General features: G+C 36.8%; 2 long non-coding RNA genes across 3 annotated transcripts in view; one reads left to right on the top strand and one right to left on the bottom strand.

Moving 5' to 3' along the window:
- Positions 1 to 1,748: 1,748 nt before the first annotated feature.
- Positions 1,749 to 2,790, bottom strand: LOC138928343 (uncharacterized). Its single transcript, XR_011444864.1, has 2 exons — positions 2,585 to 2,790; positions 1,749 to 2,520 (listed from the first exon to the last, which is right to left on the bottom strand). It is a non-coding gene; the product is annotated as an uncharacterized lncRNA (long non-coding RNA).
- A 563-nt stretch (positions 2,791 to 3,353) lies between these two features.
- Positions 3,354 to 17,737, top strand: part of LOC138928336 (uncharacterized) — a 97,310-nt gene continuing 82,926 nt past the window's right edge. The window contains exons 1-2 of one of the 2 annotated variants that reach the window (XR_011444859.1): positions 3,354 to 3,498; positions 3,584 to 3,623. This is a non-coding gene — a long non-coding RNA (uncharacterized lncRNA). Of the gene's footprint in view, positions 3,624 to 17,737 lie in introns of both variants that reach the window. The other variant, XR_011444858.1, reaches the window with a different exon arrangement.

The following is a 17,737-nucleotide window of genomic DNA, read 5'->3' as shown; positions in this document are numbered from 1 at the left end:
CTCGCGATGCGTCGACACACAAAATGGCATTACAATCGTGTAGAAGCGACATGGCTGCACTGAGAAAAATATTTGGGTACGAAGGTATTTGTTATATTGTAAGCAGAGGCTTTAGATTTTTCAATAAAAAGGCCTAAAATACGAAAGGAATTTATTTAAAAAAAGTCGCTTAGTTTATATATGCCCATTCTTAAGTTTATAATAATACATACAAACGAAAATCTTAAATTTAAAATACTTAATGTATGTCTAAATATTTTTTTTCAGTGCAGTATCTGTGGCTGTATGTGTGTTGATTGTGTGTGTGCTATCTCTATCTGTGTCTGTGCATTTTAAAGCAACTTTTTAGGGCCTCAAAAGCACGGAAAGCAAACAAATTGTTCCGATTTGTTTATCAATGAACCAACAAGTGGATTTTTAAGTGCTAAACAAATTCATTTAATTCAATTTCAGTGCTTTTAGAATTTTTGTGCAGAATTTTGTTTTATTTTAGGTAAAATATTTAAAAATTAATATTCCCATAGTTTAAAATTTGGTATAGTAATTGTTTGAATTAGTTTAATATTATAATACAATTTTATATAAATTTTTAAACAAAATACTTCAAAACTGTCTCATTTCCACTATGAAAATTTACCAAGAATGTGTGTGTGAGCCTTCCTGTGTGTATGTGTGCTCGTGTTTCTAAGGTGTGCCTGTTGTGGCGAGCTTGTCCTTTATTATTCAAGATTATCCTGCGGGTATTGAAGTGCCAGGCGATGTGCTGCTCTGTTGCTCTGTTGCCACGAAATCCTGAGAACTCCCTCGACATCACCAAATTGATGACATGTTTGCGTCGCCAGCATGTCTGAGATTGGGCCGCCGCCCCACAGAAATTCACAGCTCCACAGTTACCCAGCGAAAATCAAGGGAAAACTACAATGGTTCTTATAAAGTTCTTTTAACTACAGAATAGTTACCGCAGAAAGTCTCTATTTTCACTATTATGTATTTACCTAAAATGCTTATTTTACATCGGATCAAGTCGTTATACATACCAAATTAAAGTTTAGATTTTTGGGCAACTTTCTATGCATAGCATTTTATTCATACCTTTGAAAAATTTTGAGATACAAGCGTTTTACGAAAAAGTTTATTTTTGCTATTTTCAAAAATGAAGGGGTAAACCCGACCGCCTATGTTTTTGGTTGATTTAGTACATATATAAGCGTAGTGCTTCCGATTTTCGATAACAGAGGGAGGTCGGGTTTACCCACACTATTGGCTTTACCCCACCTTACCCTATATATATATATACATAAAATGCTTTTTGCTTGACATATTATACTCTCTTTTTTGTCAGTGTTTAATTTTCCTTTGCCTTTCAGGTTTAAGTTACATAATTTGATTAGTTGCAGCCAAATTTTCCAGACATCATCATAAATATTTGAAGCGAATAAAATCAGGGAAAAAAAAGATTTATTTACTGATTATAGACACAATGATTTATGATTGCCGCCTTTTGTTATAGCGACTTGTCAGTCGGTCCAGTCAGTGGCTCAGTCATTCAATCAGCGGGCCGTGTGATTAGCCCTGACATGTTATGTCAATTTTCCAAATCATTTTCTCCTGCTCGCTCCCAGAAATCAAACAAAGGATCAAACACACACACATGCCAAAGGAGAGCCGGAAAAAAAAAAACGAGGAATCCTTTAAAAACTTGCCCAAACAGCGTTCTTTCATTAGGCAAACAAAAGCAGGACGCGACGCTTGATGGAATTAGTTTTATTTTATTGTTATTTTTGTATTTCTTCTTCTTTTTTTTTGGTATTTGTGAGCTGTGTGCTTTTCCCATTTTCCTGGGGACTCGTGCAAACCATTTAAAACGCAGATTGTCATCCATTAAGAGATTAGAAATTTTCAAGGGTGTTTTTTCCACCCATCATCATCGGTGTATGCCTGTGTGTGTGTGTGTGTGCTTGTGCTTGTCCTTTGTCTCACTTGGCCAAAATGGCATGAGTTTCGCCAAACAGGATATAGACAGGACATTCGGAGCGGTCGTAAAAAATATCGACGCCGGATTTCAGGAAGCATCAGCAACTTTCCCATAAAAATCACTTCAAATGTCATATTAGGCTGGGTGGGAGAGATGGTTTTCGGATTTTGGGCCAATCCCCTTAGCCAAAAGGACAATTGGCAGGGCAAAAAACATGGAGGAGTAGGAAGGAGCTGAGAGAATTGGAAGCGAATTCGTATCGGCAAATTGAAATCTGTGCGACCGAGTCAAACGCATAAGTTTGGCCGGAGAGACGAAAAAGACGGAGATGAAGTTCAGCCAGCCATAGAATACATATGCTTGACGTAATCCTTTTTGGCCGGCAGTGTCCTAGCACTTTGTCCTCCGCTTGTTCACAGGATTTTCGACAAATTTTGTCTGTTTTGACTCGGCAACAGTGCTACTGCTGCTGCTGCTGTTGTCACTCGAAGTTGCTTGTTGTCGTTGTCGTTGCTATTGCCGGCGTTTCAAATCATTTTCAATTGCTTGACCAAAGGAAATGGGTGCTCATATTTTAAGTAGTGGCTGGCAGTGGGTAAAGTTGCTTACTGTTACGCTTCAACAAAGATCCTACTCTGGATGGAGCGCATTAGGGACTGGGCTTTGGTGAGGACAAGCTCCCTTGACTGTAACTTATACATATGGATGTACAAATGCGATTAAGATAATAGGAGTTACAGTCAAACATTTCGGAATTTTGCCATGTTTTTTACATAAAATTTTAGGAGACTTTTAGCAGAAAATAAAAATGTTGTTTTGACAATAGGAAAAGATTTTAAGCTGCTGATAAATATCTTTGACTTGTCGTTGCTTTTATTAATTAATTTATTTTGTGTTCATTAAAAAAGATATATTCAAATGCAAGTTTCTGGTATTTATAAGATCCTAAAAAGATGTTAAAAATTTTTAAATAACACTTTTAACCATATTTATTTAAAATATAATTTATTCGGAGGAAATGTGTTTATTAATATATTTTTTGTTATTTTTGTAATGCTAGAAACACAAACTCCCTTAAATCATTCCTATTTTTCTTACCACAACTGTCTGCTTTTACGACAAAGACCAAATGCCAGTGTGCGTGTGCCTGTGTGTGCGTGAGAATGGAATGCTACTCTCAAGTTAAAGTGTAATTGCATTAGCAAAGTGGCTGCAAAATTTAAATTACTGCACATTGTTCGTCTCGCCTTAATGCACACTTCAATTTGCATTTAAATTTCAAATTCGATTGCCTGGCAATTGGCAGGCGCTGCCAACTTAACTTAATAGGCGATAAACATATCGGCCGCAGGCCAGTTATCGATCGGCAACGCAAAAAACCAAAACAAATCAAACGAAATAAAGTCTAATTAAGTGCTATAATTAGGACAAATTAGGTTGGCAAACGTGTAAAAAAGTGAGAATACGTATTAATACTGTCATAATGCGCATTTTGCAATAAACAACGCGGCGGTCCAATTAGTGTATGTGTGTTTTTATTGGTCACTTGTGAAAATTTAACGCTGCCGGCAATCTAAAGCAATTTTAACTATTTTCAACAAATTCCAGTGCTCGCCGAATGTTAAAACACAAAAGGCAATAACACGGGGTGAGTGGAGCATTTATAGTTATTGTTTAAACAACTTTTATTTAACTGCGCTGGCGAAAAAAACAGCAATTAACTTTTGCACTGACGGGACAGGGACAGTGCGTCTTCTATGTTGTTGTTGTTTTTGTTGTTCTCCTTCTGTCCCTGGAGAGAGTTATGAAGAGAGAGAGGTGTAGGAGGTGTAGGTGTTCTCTTGAGCTCTCTTCCGCTCAAACGAGAATCCTTTTTTGGACTTTTGCTTTGTTTTTGTTCCAATTAGAAGCGTGTAAAGTTACGTATCTTACTTATTGTTACAGGACATGTATTTTTTCTTGTCAAGAACACTTGGATGGGTCTTAGATTTGGTGCTTTTAATAAAAACTAATATTTTTAAGCTTCTTATAGAGGATATATGAGGTTAAAAAATAGTAATAAATTTATTCTATTATTTTTTAGCCCTTTTTCGCCTTCTAAAAATCAAATAAACTCAGGAAGAGCTGAATATATAGTCAAATTTACAGAGTATGAGAAGAAACCTAATCTTAGTTATTTACATTTTTTGTTTTTAAGTTTTAATTTCAAAATATTAATCATAAAATACCCTATTTCCTTGCTGTCTCCAAATCCTTTTAAAAATACCCCTTTTATCTCCTTTTAACCAAAGAAAAGTTGGTAAATATCACTGCATGTAAATCATGGCATCAACTTAAGTTTTACACAGAGTGTAGTTAAAAAATATGTACTCTCCTCTTGGCAAAGTAAAAACTTTTGCTGTTTATGAATTTATCTTTTGGCTCCGGAGTTTTGTGCACCTGAAATGTTGATTTATCCCGCTGCTGGAGGAATATTGCGTTATTGCACTTGTGCGCTTGTTTTGATTTAATGGCAAGCTGCTCAGTTATCACTTTAATAACTTGTCAATATACATACATAAAATGTTGGTCGCTGGGGCTGTGTCTCTCTTTCTTTCTATCGTCTAAATGCCGTCAAAACTTTCCCCCCTTTTCTATGGCTAAACCCATGGCTGGTCGACGTCGTCCTCGTCGTCGTCTCGTCCGTGTCGCGCGTCTCCTTTTAGTTTGGTTTTCATCATGAATTTTCAAAAACTTCACTCGCTAAAATTGCAGCAGCAGCAGCAGCACAACGCTGGCAACGGGAAAGTTCTTATCGCCGTTCCACGTCGCCGTCGCATTCGCCGTCTCACTTATCTTGGCATAAAATTTGTTTCCACAACGCGCAGCGTGGGGCTAAAAGAACGAGTGGGTGGTGTACAGTAGTCCTTGGAAAGTTTGTTTATAAATTTGTGGAGAATTTTATTTTATGAAAATTTGGGTTTAAAATAAGATATTTTCGTTTCTAATGTTCTATTTTATTTAAGCAAATATTATCCTGTTTTTAATATATCTTACCAAAGACAATATAAACATTTTAAACCATACAAAAATTAATAAATAATACAAAACCAGTAAAAATGTTAACAGACAAGCAGATCTAGAATTCTTGAGAGGACATCAGCATCGCCGTCTAACCTCCTTTCTCTGCCTTGTCAAAAGAATTTCAAGGAAACCTGAAAGAATCCTGGCAAATTCAAACACAACATTCTATACACTTACCACTTTTTTAATTTTTTAATAGGTTGTCCTTAATTTCTAAAAATTTATTTCAAATAATATTATATAATTTCGAATACCCTCTTTATATTTCCAATTACCAACTGATTACTGCAGTTTGTTTTGTTTTTCAAAAATGTATTTCAAATAATACTATACTATTTTCTAAACACTCTTTATATTTCCCACTACCTACAGATTACTGTGGCTTGTTTTGTTGTTGCTTTCTCATTGCCGTTCGCCTCCCATTTTCTTGCCAACTTATTCTTGTTAACGGCTCTTTGCTACCGCTACCGCTACTTTTAGCCGCTATCACTCTTGCCATAGCTGCTGTTGTTGTTGTTGCTGTTTTTCTTTCTGGTTTGTTGTTTTAGGTGGGACAAGAATTTTGTGGTAAGAGAAAAAGGAAGAAGCAGGGGCCAAAATAAGGCGGGGTTGGCTGGGGGAAAGGGACCACTGCCTCTCATTTTAATATGTCCCTAGTCGCGCGAAATTGCTCAAGACATGTTTGTTTTTAAACAGATTACATTATTTTATGAACGCATTTCGGCTGCTGCCGCCGCGCTACCGCTGCTGCTGCTGCTGCTGCTGCCGTTGATAATATGCAAAAACTTGGCAAACAATAACACAGAACGCAACCCAGAAAATCGTCAAATTCCAAAGAAAAGTTACCCATACTTTCACACAGAAAGCATCCATCCACACATTTTCCTGCGCACACAGTTTTCCGCTGCTCCACACACACTCTCTCTTAGTCTTAATGCTTGTGCAAACATTGCCTGGGAATATTGCCATAAGTTTCATCGACAAATTAATGATGAAAAACCATAAACATGCATTACATAACAAAACAAAGACTCTGGAGTAGAATGAAAATTGGCACAAGACTTGGATGAGCTTTTGGAAGGAGAAGTACCATAGGAGTGGCAGGAGCAGGGACACTTTGGAGAATCAAACTTCTTACTACTGCATATCTTTCTTTAAATATCTATTAATGTTTTTTATAAGAAAAACATTTTCCAGTCAATTTCTTAATGAATTTAGTAGGTGTTGAGGCTACTTTTTTATTTAGAACTTTCCTGGAAAATGTTAAATCAAATTATATACAAATTATATACCAAAAAAACTTGCATTAAACTTATGTTTTATATTAAATCCCTAAACCCCTCCTTCATCTATTAAATCCCTTAGAGAAAACATTTTATTTGTCAATTTCACATCTACTTATCTTTTGTTCTCTAATTCTTTGCTAATTCTTTGCCAACGGAAGTTTACTTTTATACACACATTTAAAAAATGTTTACTTTTTACACTTTTCACTTAGCTTTGTGTCGCCTGACGACTATCGCACATACACTGCCATAGGAGGAGTCCTCACTTACACATCTCCCCCGTTTTGGAATCCTTGTTCCCTTGATTCAATCCCATGCCGACACACTTCAGACGCTTTACACGTGCTCCATGCCATTCAAGTGCCTGGCAAAGGTAACGGTGAAGGTAGTGTACGGGCAAGGTAAGGTGAAACGGTAAAGGTAGCGCCAACGACATTGCCGGGGCTCCTTGGCATAATCGCTCAACAGCTAGTGCAGCAACAACAACTACGGAAAATACACAATGAAAAATAAATAGGTGTTTTTGAAGGGAAAGTATATAAGGAGGAAAAGTTTATGGAATAATCTAGCACCCACTAATTTCATTTTATAGGAATATATATTTTAAATTAGTAGCTTTACGAATTTTTTCCCAGTGCCTTTGCTCTCAGCTAGCTGAAGAAGCAAGCTCGCAAGAGCGTCAAGAGCTAAGACATTTTATCTGCCTTCGCCATTGCTCCGCATCTCTCGGATCGCATCCCTCGGCTCGCAGCTCGCAGCTCGCATCTCGACATCGCGTTCCGTTGCGGATGCGGAAGCTTGTTGATGCTTTTACCATTTGTTAAGTGCTGCTTGTTGCTCCAGCTGTCGATGCTGAGGTCAACTGAATGCTCCAGGTGATGGAGCAGTGAGCCAGTGAGCGAACAGGTGGGAGCGCCCAGGAGGAGCAGGTGGCCTCAACGAGGTGGCAGCCAGTTGTTGCTCCACCTGCTATTGGTTTAGTACTTAGACATGCAGAGAGAGAGAGAAAGAAAAACGAAGAAGGAGCACCACACACATACATCACAGGCTCAGGCTCAGTCTTAGTCTCAGTTCTCTCCCTCCTCCCCCCCTTTTTGAGCCATGGAATTTCGCTGGCGCTTTGGGATTTTCCACCTTGACTACGTGCCATGGCGTTTGCTTTTAGTTGCGCTACACGCTAATGCTAAGTAACTGTTGTTTATAGAGAAGCACAACGTTGAGCAACCAACTAAGAAGGGAGAAAAAAAAGAGCAGGAAAAACTAAGCCAAACACACATAAAAATCCCCCACCCCCTTTTCTGCCATATGCAATTCACTCAAAAGTTGCCAAGTTTCGAAAGAAAAAAATATTGTTGCATGCCACTAAGGGGGGTAACATGCACTATGGGGTTGTGTTTTTAATGCCCTGCTATAGGGCAAAAGTATCTTGACTTTCTCGATTGTTTGACAAGCCAAATATGGTAATCTTGATGGGGTGGCACACGAACTGAAAGTGTGTAACTACCACATATTCGTGAGAAACGCAGTGCTAATAATTGTCAAGTTGCTAATTTTAAGAGCTTGTTGGTAATTGTTTTAAACTGTAATTTAGCTTTTAATTGGTATAATTTAATGCATATTTTTCCCTTCTTTGTTACCTTTTACTTTAATCAGTAGAAATAATCACAAATTAGCTGTGTATTTTCCTAGACACAAGAGTATTTCCCTGGCATCTTTCGGTTTAATGCTGTGCCACCTTGCAAATCGCTTCAAACACACCCCGAATATCCTGACAGATTGCATTCAAGGACTGCCAAGCTCTGGAGGGAAACTGCGATAGCTTAAAAGTGCATTTCTCAGTTAACGCCAAATGGCAATTTGTGTACAACGTTCCATCTCGTCTCAGTTCAGTGCCACACTGTTGCCGGGTTCTCTCAAATTACGGGTAGTATCTATATAAGGATAGTATCTATATCTCAATTCGCCAATATTAATGCCAGGAGCTAGTGACTTGTGTTTGAAAAATGTGCATGGCATGTCAGCGATTTACCTTTTACACTCACTGATCCTCCAGCTTCGTTGTTTACAACTTTGGGGAGGTTTTATTTCTATTTTGTATTTTTTTTTTAGCTAGTTTTCTTCGGTGGTTTGCCAAACAAATTGTCAAGGTGCCAAAGCATCAAAGGGTGAGGGTGTGGCACACCCATATCAATATCCATTTACATGAGTGCAGTTCGAGGATGAAAATGCTAGACGACTTTTTGCGGTTAAGCTGAGTGCGTTTCGAGTAGCTAAATAAATCGCGTTTTTGCTACAGCTCTGAGGTCTTTGTTTTCCACTCACAGGTGTGTAAAGGTGGGATTGATGGATGGCTTTTAAAATGGTTGTCAGAGGATGGAAATTACATAAAAAAGTGGTTCCGAAGTGCTTACTTGGGTGCACTTACTTTGAGTCGAATTTTGATATGCATTTTGTTGATTTCGATTTTATAAAAAATTAAGGATTGATTGGGACATTATTATTTATAAAGTAACATCCTTTGTTAATATCTCTCAAATACTGTACAAACTGTACTTCTTGAGACATTAAACTCTAACCCTTTCTCTAATTCTGTAATAAAAGCCATTTTCTCTCTAAAAGCAAGCATAAACTCAAGTTATTTCAATTAGTTTCGGTAAACTTTGCCAAGCAGACAAAAACACACTCTATCTTGGCCCTTTCCTTTTAATATTCTTGGAGCTTCGTTATTTATAAATATCAATTAATGGAGCACCAACTCCTTCAGCTTTCTCTGTCTCGCAATTTGTTTTGTTTACATAACGCGGGGATTTGGTTTCCTTGGAAAATCCTTTTACAATGCGTTTTCCTTTAACCCTCAACCCGAGCCAATTACGTTTTTCAGTTCCTGAGTGTGTGCTTGTGTGTGGGTGTGTGTTAACCCGATTTACCCTCAGTTAAATCGGAGTGTTTATGTGCATTCCTGCCGCAGACTTTCAATTAATTTCTATTTGTTTTAATTGAGTTTTCTTTGGCTGAGCGCTAAGCGAAGCCTTTGATTGATGCAATCGAAGGGCGTGGGAGAGAAAAGTGAAAACTTTCGACCCCGGACACATGTTCTTTGCCTGGCAGACAAGGTCACGGGATGGGCGGAAAGGTCAGGGGGCGGCATTAAATGCAGTAAAATTGGGGATTTTAATCCGCTTGCTTTTTGGATATATGTATCTATTTACACTTGGGGAATAGGTTTAAGATTTACTACCTTTAAAATTTATATAAAAAATAATTTAAAAATTGATGAAAGAATAGTTTTCCTAATTTAATATATTTTAAATTTTAGAAAAAAGGTTTTTGGCCTTGAAAAATGAGCAAAAAACAAACCCAACGAAGATATTAGATAATACAAAATCCTGTTTTATTTATTTTTATAGAAACAAAGTCACCTTATTTTCTTTATATTTCCAATTCGATTTTTTTTCATAGTGCACATTGGGTTAATTAATTTCCTTTTGGACCTTGTTTGAAAAATGGACGCCCTAGAAAAAAATGTTGCCGAAAATGGGAAAGGAAAACAGACTGAAGTGGAAAAGGCGACCCTGGCCAGGCAACCTTTGATGGGGGCGTGTCTGCACCTCACCCCTCCGTTGCTCTATCTGCCATCACTAATAAATTACAAACAAAAGTCAATAAAATCATTGAATTCATTACTTTAGATAGAGAAGAGAAGGGAGAGGAGGCAGGGAGCGGAGTTTGTGTGTGTGGTTTTGGTAATTTAAGACTCTGCTCCAGTTTCTTCTTTCGTGGACACGCCCTTGAGGTTGCCTCCCATCAAGGACACGATTGTGGGCACTTAGAAAAAACAGGAACTTTTTTAAAATCAAGTTTACAATGAAAATTAATTAAGGTGATAATAATTAAATGAAGTTTTTCTTCTCTAAACATTCCTACTCTAAATTAAAAATCAATATAAAATTATAATACAATTTATCTATATTATTTTTAATAGTTTTTTTTTGATATTAACATAATTTCAGTAAAAACATATATGTAAAATTATTTTCCTTTAAATTAAAATCTTAAAATTCCCTTTTCACACTACTTTTTCGGTGTCTTGCCCCTTCTACTAAATAAATTAAATGACTTGCGAAGAGAAATTTACGTAATTTTCTTGCTCAGCATCGAGGCCAGTTCCCAAAACGTATTTTCCGAATGTCCATTCATTTGCATTGGCCACACCACGCCCCCCCGGAACGGCCTTCGACCGCCCATCTTTGACACTGCCATGTCCTGGTCTGTCCCTGGCCTGTCCAGTGCAAATCGTCAACTAACGATGCGCGTAATTTTATGGCAAAGATACAGGGACTTCTCGCAGAGGTAAACGGGGGGAAAGGGAGGGCTACAGAAAATTTCTACTTCATTTAAAGTCGGAAAACACACGCACAACATCGAATGCCTTTGGGCCTTAGATAAAGCTTAGGCCCAAATCCAGATAGGGTCGCCTCTGGGCCACCTCCTCACCCTGCACCCTGCGCTGTTCACACACTTTGCTTCGGTTAGATAATAACTTGTCCGGCTATTTTCTAATAAATTAACTTTGAATGAAAAATAAATCAGCAAGGAGCTTAAGGATACATGTAGAACATAGGAGAGGGAGGAGATGCAAATGGAGGGTGCCTTTAAGGTTAGGCTGAGGAGGCTTAAACAATGAGCTTAAAGTTGAGCTCATTGGTCAAGGAATTGTTTATTTTATTGTTTTTATTAATATTTACCATTTTAATAAAAGAAATAAACACTTTAATCCATTATTTATTTCACAAAGAAATATTTAGAAATTACTAAAACTTTATACGAACTCCGTTTCACATTCTAAAGAACAACTAGTATTCACTGCAATAATTAAAGAAAAAAGAACAAAAAACCCCCTTCTAAAAACCAATTAAATCACAGTAGAAGTTTTTACTGTTGCCCAGAAGCATCCTTTGGGGACTCGAAATATTGAACTTTTGTGAATTTCATGCTCTCAGATACAATGCACAAAATTGCTAGAGATGCCTTGAAGTAGTGCTGGAACAAACATCGATGTTTATTCGATACAATCGATGTTTCTAAAAAATCGTCCAACATCGATGTTTACTTGTTAAACATCGATTAGTTTTAACTGTCACTTGAAAACCGAGCAAGAAGGCAAAATTGGCATACTAGATCAAAAAATTGGGTATTTTTTTCAAGCCGGAATGCCGAGCAGGCAGCAATTGCTTTGGAGTTCAAGCTTTATTAGTATTTATTTATCCAAACACTTCAGCGATGAGCAGCCAACACCATTTCCTAAATAATATCAAATAAAATTAGGCAGAACAAAATAGATTTCCTTTTTTTATAAACATCGATTATTAATCGATGTTTTTTATGAAAGTACTCACAAACATCGATGTAAGCAAACATCGATGTTTTTCCAGCACTACCTTGAAGCCAGTTTAACTTCCTTTTGGCCTCGGGTTTTGGCAGGAGGCTGTTATCAAGAGAGAGAGAGCTTCGTCGTCTTTCTATGTATCTGCCGTCCTTTAGTCCTGTCGCAATCCTTCAGCTCATATTGCAACTTTCTTTGCGAGGACACGACTTCCGTTCCATGTCATATACCTGCAGGGGATTGCAGAAAGTCCAAAGTTTTATCCGCTCATTCTACACTCGAAAATAAGTCGCTTTTATCCTCTATTTAACAGTCAACAGTCCCCAAAACCCAAACCCCAAGCCCAAGCCCAAGCACCAGCCAAGCTGAAAGTTGAACATTTTTTGAGTTCCTCGTACCGGAAATTGCTGGGGATTGTTCTTAATTTCCCAGACAACAGCCAGGGCTTTGGCTTTGTTGTTTGTGTGTCTGCCTGGTGATGACCACATGCTTGAGATGGCATCCACTTCCACTTCCAGTTCTCCAGCAACTCCATTGCCATTTCCCCCCAAAGTAGCGACACATTTTGAGTGATGCACACGCACAGTTCTCACACTTGGCTAGGGATAATTTGTTGGTTGCAGCCCCAAAGGCTTGTGCTCATCCTTCTCCAGAGTTGGTCCTTTTTGTCCTGCCAATGTGCGTGTTCTGTCGCCCAACTTTTGCCTCTGTCTTGTTCAGGCGCTGCATTGATAAGAACACTTGTGAGCGGAGATTTTAAAACTATATTTTTGTTATATAAAAGTCTTGATATTTAATTATACAAATAATTTTAATTAAACTACATACTTTTCATTTTATATATTTTTAATATCTATTTATTAATTTTAATATATTAATTTTGTTAGCAAGTGTAACTCTTGTAAGTCCTGCCTTCGTCCATCTGCCAGCGGCTTCTGTCCAAACGTTTCCAGCTTGATGAGCTAAAAAAGTTACACAACATTTGCCTTTACCAGCTTGTAACGTTTGTTGGGCTATTTCAGGCAATTTGTGCATTGAGATCAGATGAATGGTTAACAATAGATTAACGAAGTTTAAATGCTCTTAGCAATTACAGCAAAGTGCTAAAGAAATATGTAAAATAGCTGCCTTAAAATTAAGACTTCTTTACTTTAATGTAAAGGATTTTGGTTATACACAATTTTATGGCTAAAAGTCTTACATTCTATTAACCGTTCTACTACGACTTTTCTTTTAAAATTTGTATTCATTTTTATATAAGAATAGCTAGTAAAATATTATAATTAAATAATACAAATCTTTCTTTTTTAAATCCTTAAGGCCTTGATTCTTCCTCCTTAATTTCTCATAACTAAACACCGACTAAGTCTGGTTCTATACCTCGTCTCTTGGCCGTTACAAACACGTTGATTAACCCATAATACCCGATAAGCTTTTGTGGCTCTATAACGATTTAATGCGACCATAGTTTTGTCGACGACTGTCAATGCTCATTAAGTTGCCTGCTTGAGCACCTCGACAAACACTTTTGGCACATTTGCACCTACTGCTCCTGTGTCGTTGCCTCACCTCACCTCCTCCTTGGATCCCTCCTCGCATATCCCTTTGGCAAATCCCGCTTTGATCCCTTTGTTCCGGGAGGGAAGTTGTCGTCAATGTTGCGTTACGTTCAACGCCCTTCCATCCTCCGCTTATTGATGTTCTAATTCGCACTTAATCCAATCTAAGATTCGAATGAGCAATTTCAAATTATGATTATACCTTCGTTAGGTGGGAAAACTTCTCCAGAGACCAGTCAGCCGCGACGATTCGAAGGGGACAGGCGGAAAAGAACTCCTAGGATGCCTAAAAAAAAAGGAAAGCAACAGCGTAACAGAGAAAAAAACTCACAAACAGAAGGGAGCTGGGCGAAAAAAAAATACGAAGAAAATTATTTGAAAATATGACGCTAATGAAATTTTATGGGCCATGCGAAGGTTTATTTTTATTTTGCTTTCGTGTGCCGCCTCTACCTCCTCATCGCCCCTTTGCATTGTTGCAAAGCTGATGCCCAAATAACGGTAAATTAAGCGAGATAAATCTGTGTGGGTCGGGGAGTGGCGTAAGCAGTGAAGAAGGGACCTTGGCAAGGACGGGTGGAGAGGTTGGAGCTGAGTGGAATATTACAGAGTCAAGTGTTTGGCTGGGATTAAAATTTGTTTTTGTTTTTGCCCCAGTTTCCTGGCTAATATCGCAGCTATTTGTTTGTAAACAAGTTTGGAATTTAAAAAAATGTAGTCCATTATTTATATTTTTTTGTTGGGCATCCTCATAAAAATTGGTTATAAAAATTGGTTTTAATCGTGAAAGAAGTTGGCCATCTTTGCGTATCTTTTGATGAATCTGTTTTGTTTTTTTATTATCTACAGCTGGGATCGAAGTTTTGTTTGTGGATTGACTAGAACTGTTTTTTGTATTAAGGGTCTTGGAATGTATTTATAAGTTTCTTTAGGCATTGATTCATCAATGTCATTTATATTTGGGTTTATCAGAGGAAACTTCTTAGTGGCTATTTTTAAAAATGATTTATATTACTTTAACTCAAAGTTTAGTCATTATTAAGAAGAGGGATAAGCATAGGTTGTTTAAATTTCTTATTTCAAATATTTTTGTGAGTTACTTTTTTGGTTAAGTTAAGTTTTTCTTGCATTTAGGTTCAAAGAAGGTCTTGGTATATATTTTTTGAATAATGATTTGAAGTTTCTGTAATATTTACTATTTCTTATGATTTTATTATATATTTTCTAACATTTTATATTAATTTATTTTCAATACTAATAAATTCTGTTCATGTTAAAAATATATTCATAAAAATATCCCAAGTTTCAATGACACCATAAGCTTAACATGGACTCTCCACGTGTGTATGTGTGGCTTTTCAAAATTCAATTTATTTTTCCATAATCTCCATTCATTAGCGGCCTTCGCCTTCCATTTATCTGCCTTGCCCTCCCTACATAAGCTTCCCATTAACCTAATTGATAGTTCTCCAGTGGCAAATACATAAAACTCTATATATATTTATAGAAAAAAAAAATACGCCGCGCCAGAATAATTTTCTAGTCATGATTGATTCACAATTGAAAGGATTTATCCGGCTATTAAAATTTCCATCGATGAATATAATTAATCTAAATGTTAAATCGAATTACACTGAGCTTCTGCTGGTCCTTTCGTCCGGATTTTCTCTCCCACACTCTCTGCTCTGCTGGGTTTTTGTTATTTTAAATTAAAATGTAATAGAAAATTCATTGGGTTCACATTAAAAATGCACTTATCGGCTTAACTCTGGCAAATTGCATGGCGGCAAAGCGACACCTCGGCTCCTCTCGGCAACCCCCCTTGTTCCATTTTCCTGCATGCGTGGAAATGCCCCTCTATTTTTCCACATTCCGTTTTACACACCTCGTTTCCTTTTTTTTTTTGCAGGCTGGTGTTTTTGTTGTTGTTGGTTGTACAAATTGCATGAAATTAATTAAAAATGCAAGTGTGTATGTGTGTGGTGAGGGGGAAAATAGGGGAAATTGGGGCGTTGGTAGTATGTGAGTGTGAGTGTGACTGTGTTGCGGCATGCTTTTGTCAAATGGGCGGCCTAAAGTGCCCCACAGGCTGTTGCAAGAAGCAAAAAGGGTAGCAGTTTTTATCGAAGAAAAAAAGGGGAGTAACACATAATAACCAAATAATAGTAATTTTGATTTAAAATTAAAATAAAATAATAAGAAAATAAAAAACTAAGTACTGTACTTTTTTTTACATTATTAAAATTAAAAAACACCTTCAAAAACTTATAGTAATTATAAGAAATATATAACGTACACTTTAAAAATATTTGAGAGCAGCAAAACAATATTTAAGACATAAAAAACAAATTGAGGTTGTAACAAAAAATTAAATTATCTCCAATATATTTTTTTAAATTTTTTTAATACGATTTTCATCTTTCTCATTAATCATTTAATGAAAACACAAAAATCCATGATGTCTAATTTATTTTCCCTATAAAAACCTATTATTGTGACCTCTATTATATGCGTACAGGTGGGGGATTTTTCATACATCGATTTATTAATGTCAGAGGAATGTACAAACATACTTCTTGCCACGCCTATATAATATATAAATATTTTTTGTTCTGCCTCTTGGCAATGCCGCCGCGGAAAATGGTCGGAAAATATAGATGGGACGGGTGGCATATTACACACATACATACATATACAGGGAGATGGAAGTCAGCGGTTGTGGCAGCAGCATTTTTTGACGGCATCCATCAGTTATTTCCAATTTTGCATGTGCAATATTTATGCATGCGGCACGAAGAAAGAGCGGGAGAGCAGCGCGAGTTGCATGTTGCTGCTGCTGATAAAAATGCAACGAAGCTGCAGCAACACATCTTTGTTTTTCTTATTTTTTGTCCCCCCTGTTGGATAAGGCTTTCAGAGGGGGATGGAGCGGGGCAGATGGAGGCGGATAAGCCAAAGGGAGGCGCAAGAGTGAGCGATAGCACCGCTGAAACTATGGCAGCTTATGTTGCAAAAAAGAGGGGGTAGGTTTTGGAGTTATTGGGGGAGTTCTTAATTTTTTTAAAATTTAAATTAAATATTTAATAAACTAAGTTAAAGGCAAAATTATTTTTTATACAATATAATTTGTTAAAGATTTTTTAATTAAATTATAACCTATTGTATTAAATCTTTAAGTTAATAAAAGGCTTTATTTATTCCAAGGATGATTTTAACCTGTCAAAAAATATTTTTTAAATCTATATTATTATATATTCTAAGCTGTAAAGTTGTAACAATATTCTAACATTACTTTTTCTTTGAAATTTATATTATTTAATATTTTTTTTATATATTTTATTTGCAACAACTCCAGTAGCCACTCTCTTTCGATGTTTCATTGTGTCACTCGCTCCATTCCCTCGCATCGCACGTCAGTGCTTACTTTCTGTTTTTTTCTTCTTTTTTTTAACTTCTTTTTTACTTCATTTTTTATATATTTTTTTGTATTTTTCTCTCCAGTATTACACTGAACTGCTGTTATTTTAAACGTATTGCTGCCGCTTCTACTGCAAAACTCCCATTCCCAGCCAGCGCTCTGCCTTCCCTGTCTTCTCTTTCACTATCTTGCTTTCACCCCAGCAAAAAACGAGACATCGGATGAAATTTTTGCATAACGCATTAAATATTCCAGTTTTGTATTTCATTTTTTGCTCCCGCATTCCGGGTTTCAATTTAAACTGCAACCCAGTGCTGGCTTCCAATCTCCCGACTTCTGGAGCAACTTCAATTCCATGGGGAAACTTTTCTCTTATTTTTTTTTTTTTTTAGTTGGGAGCAATGCAATTTTTATGCAGCTTTTACTTTCAAAAGGGGGGGTAGGGGTGGAGACAAACTGCTCTGCTCCACTTTTCAGCAAATTGTGTGTGTTTGGGGGGGCCTGCGGACAAATCGTCCTGTGTCTCCTGAAAAATCAACACGGGAGAAAATATAATAAATTAACAAAGGGATTTTAACTAAAAGAAGTACATAAAAATTAAGCGAATAAATAAAAGGAAAATATATATTTGAAGATTAAAATATATGTAGATTTTATTTTGAACTAGTTTTTATAATATTTAAATATATTTTTATATATTTCTTTACTTGTTCCCAGTGCACCTTCACTTCCTGGTAGCTGCGAGAGTTAACAACCGAAATATTTTCATATACCGTCGAGCGGTTTCAATCACCGACTGACGACTGTCAGGGATTGTCTGTCACCACGCCTTTGCTCCTCCTCCTCCTCCTGCGACATTTGCATGATAAATAAATTTGTTTTCTTTTCTTTTTATTTTTTATTATTATTTTGATCGCTGGACGATCCACTCTTTTTGTTTCTTCTCTTAACTGACTCAGTGTTGCCTTTGTTTTTGCTGACCAACAATTTGAAGTTGAATGCTTTCAGCGGCGACATTTAGATGTTAACGCTAATAGCCGAGGACGATGACGG

The sequence above is a fragment of the Drosophila kikkawai genome, chromosome 3L (genome assembly GCF_030179895.1).
Source record: "Drosophila kikkawai strain 14028-0561.14 chromosome 3L, DkikHiC1v2, whole genome shotgun sequence".
In the NCBI taxonomy this organism is placed as follows: Eukaryota; Metazoa; Arthropoda; class Insecta; order Diptera; family Drosophilidae; genus Drosophila; species Drosophila kikkawai.
This window is presented reverse-complemented; position numbering and strand designations above follow the sequence as displayed.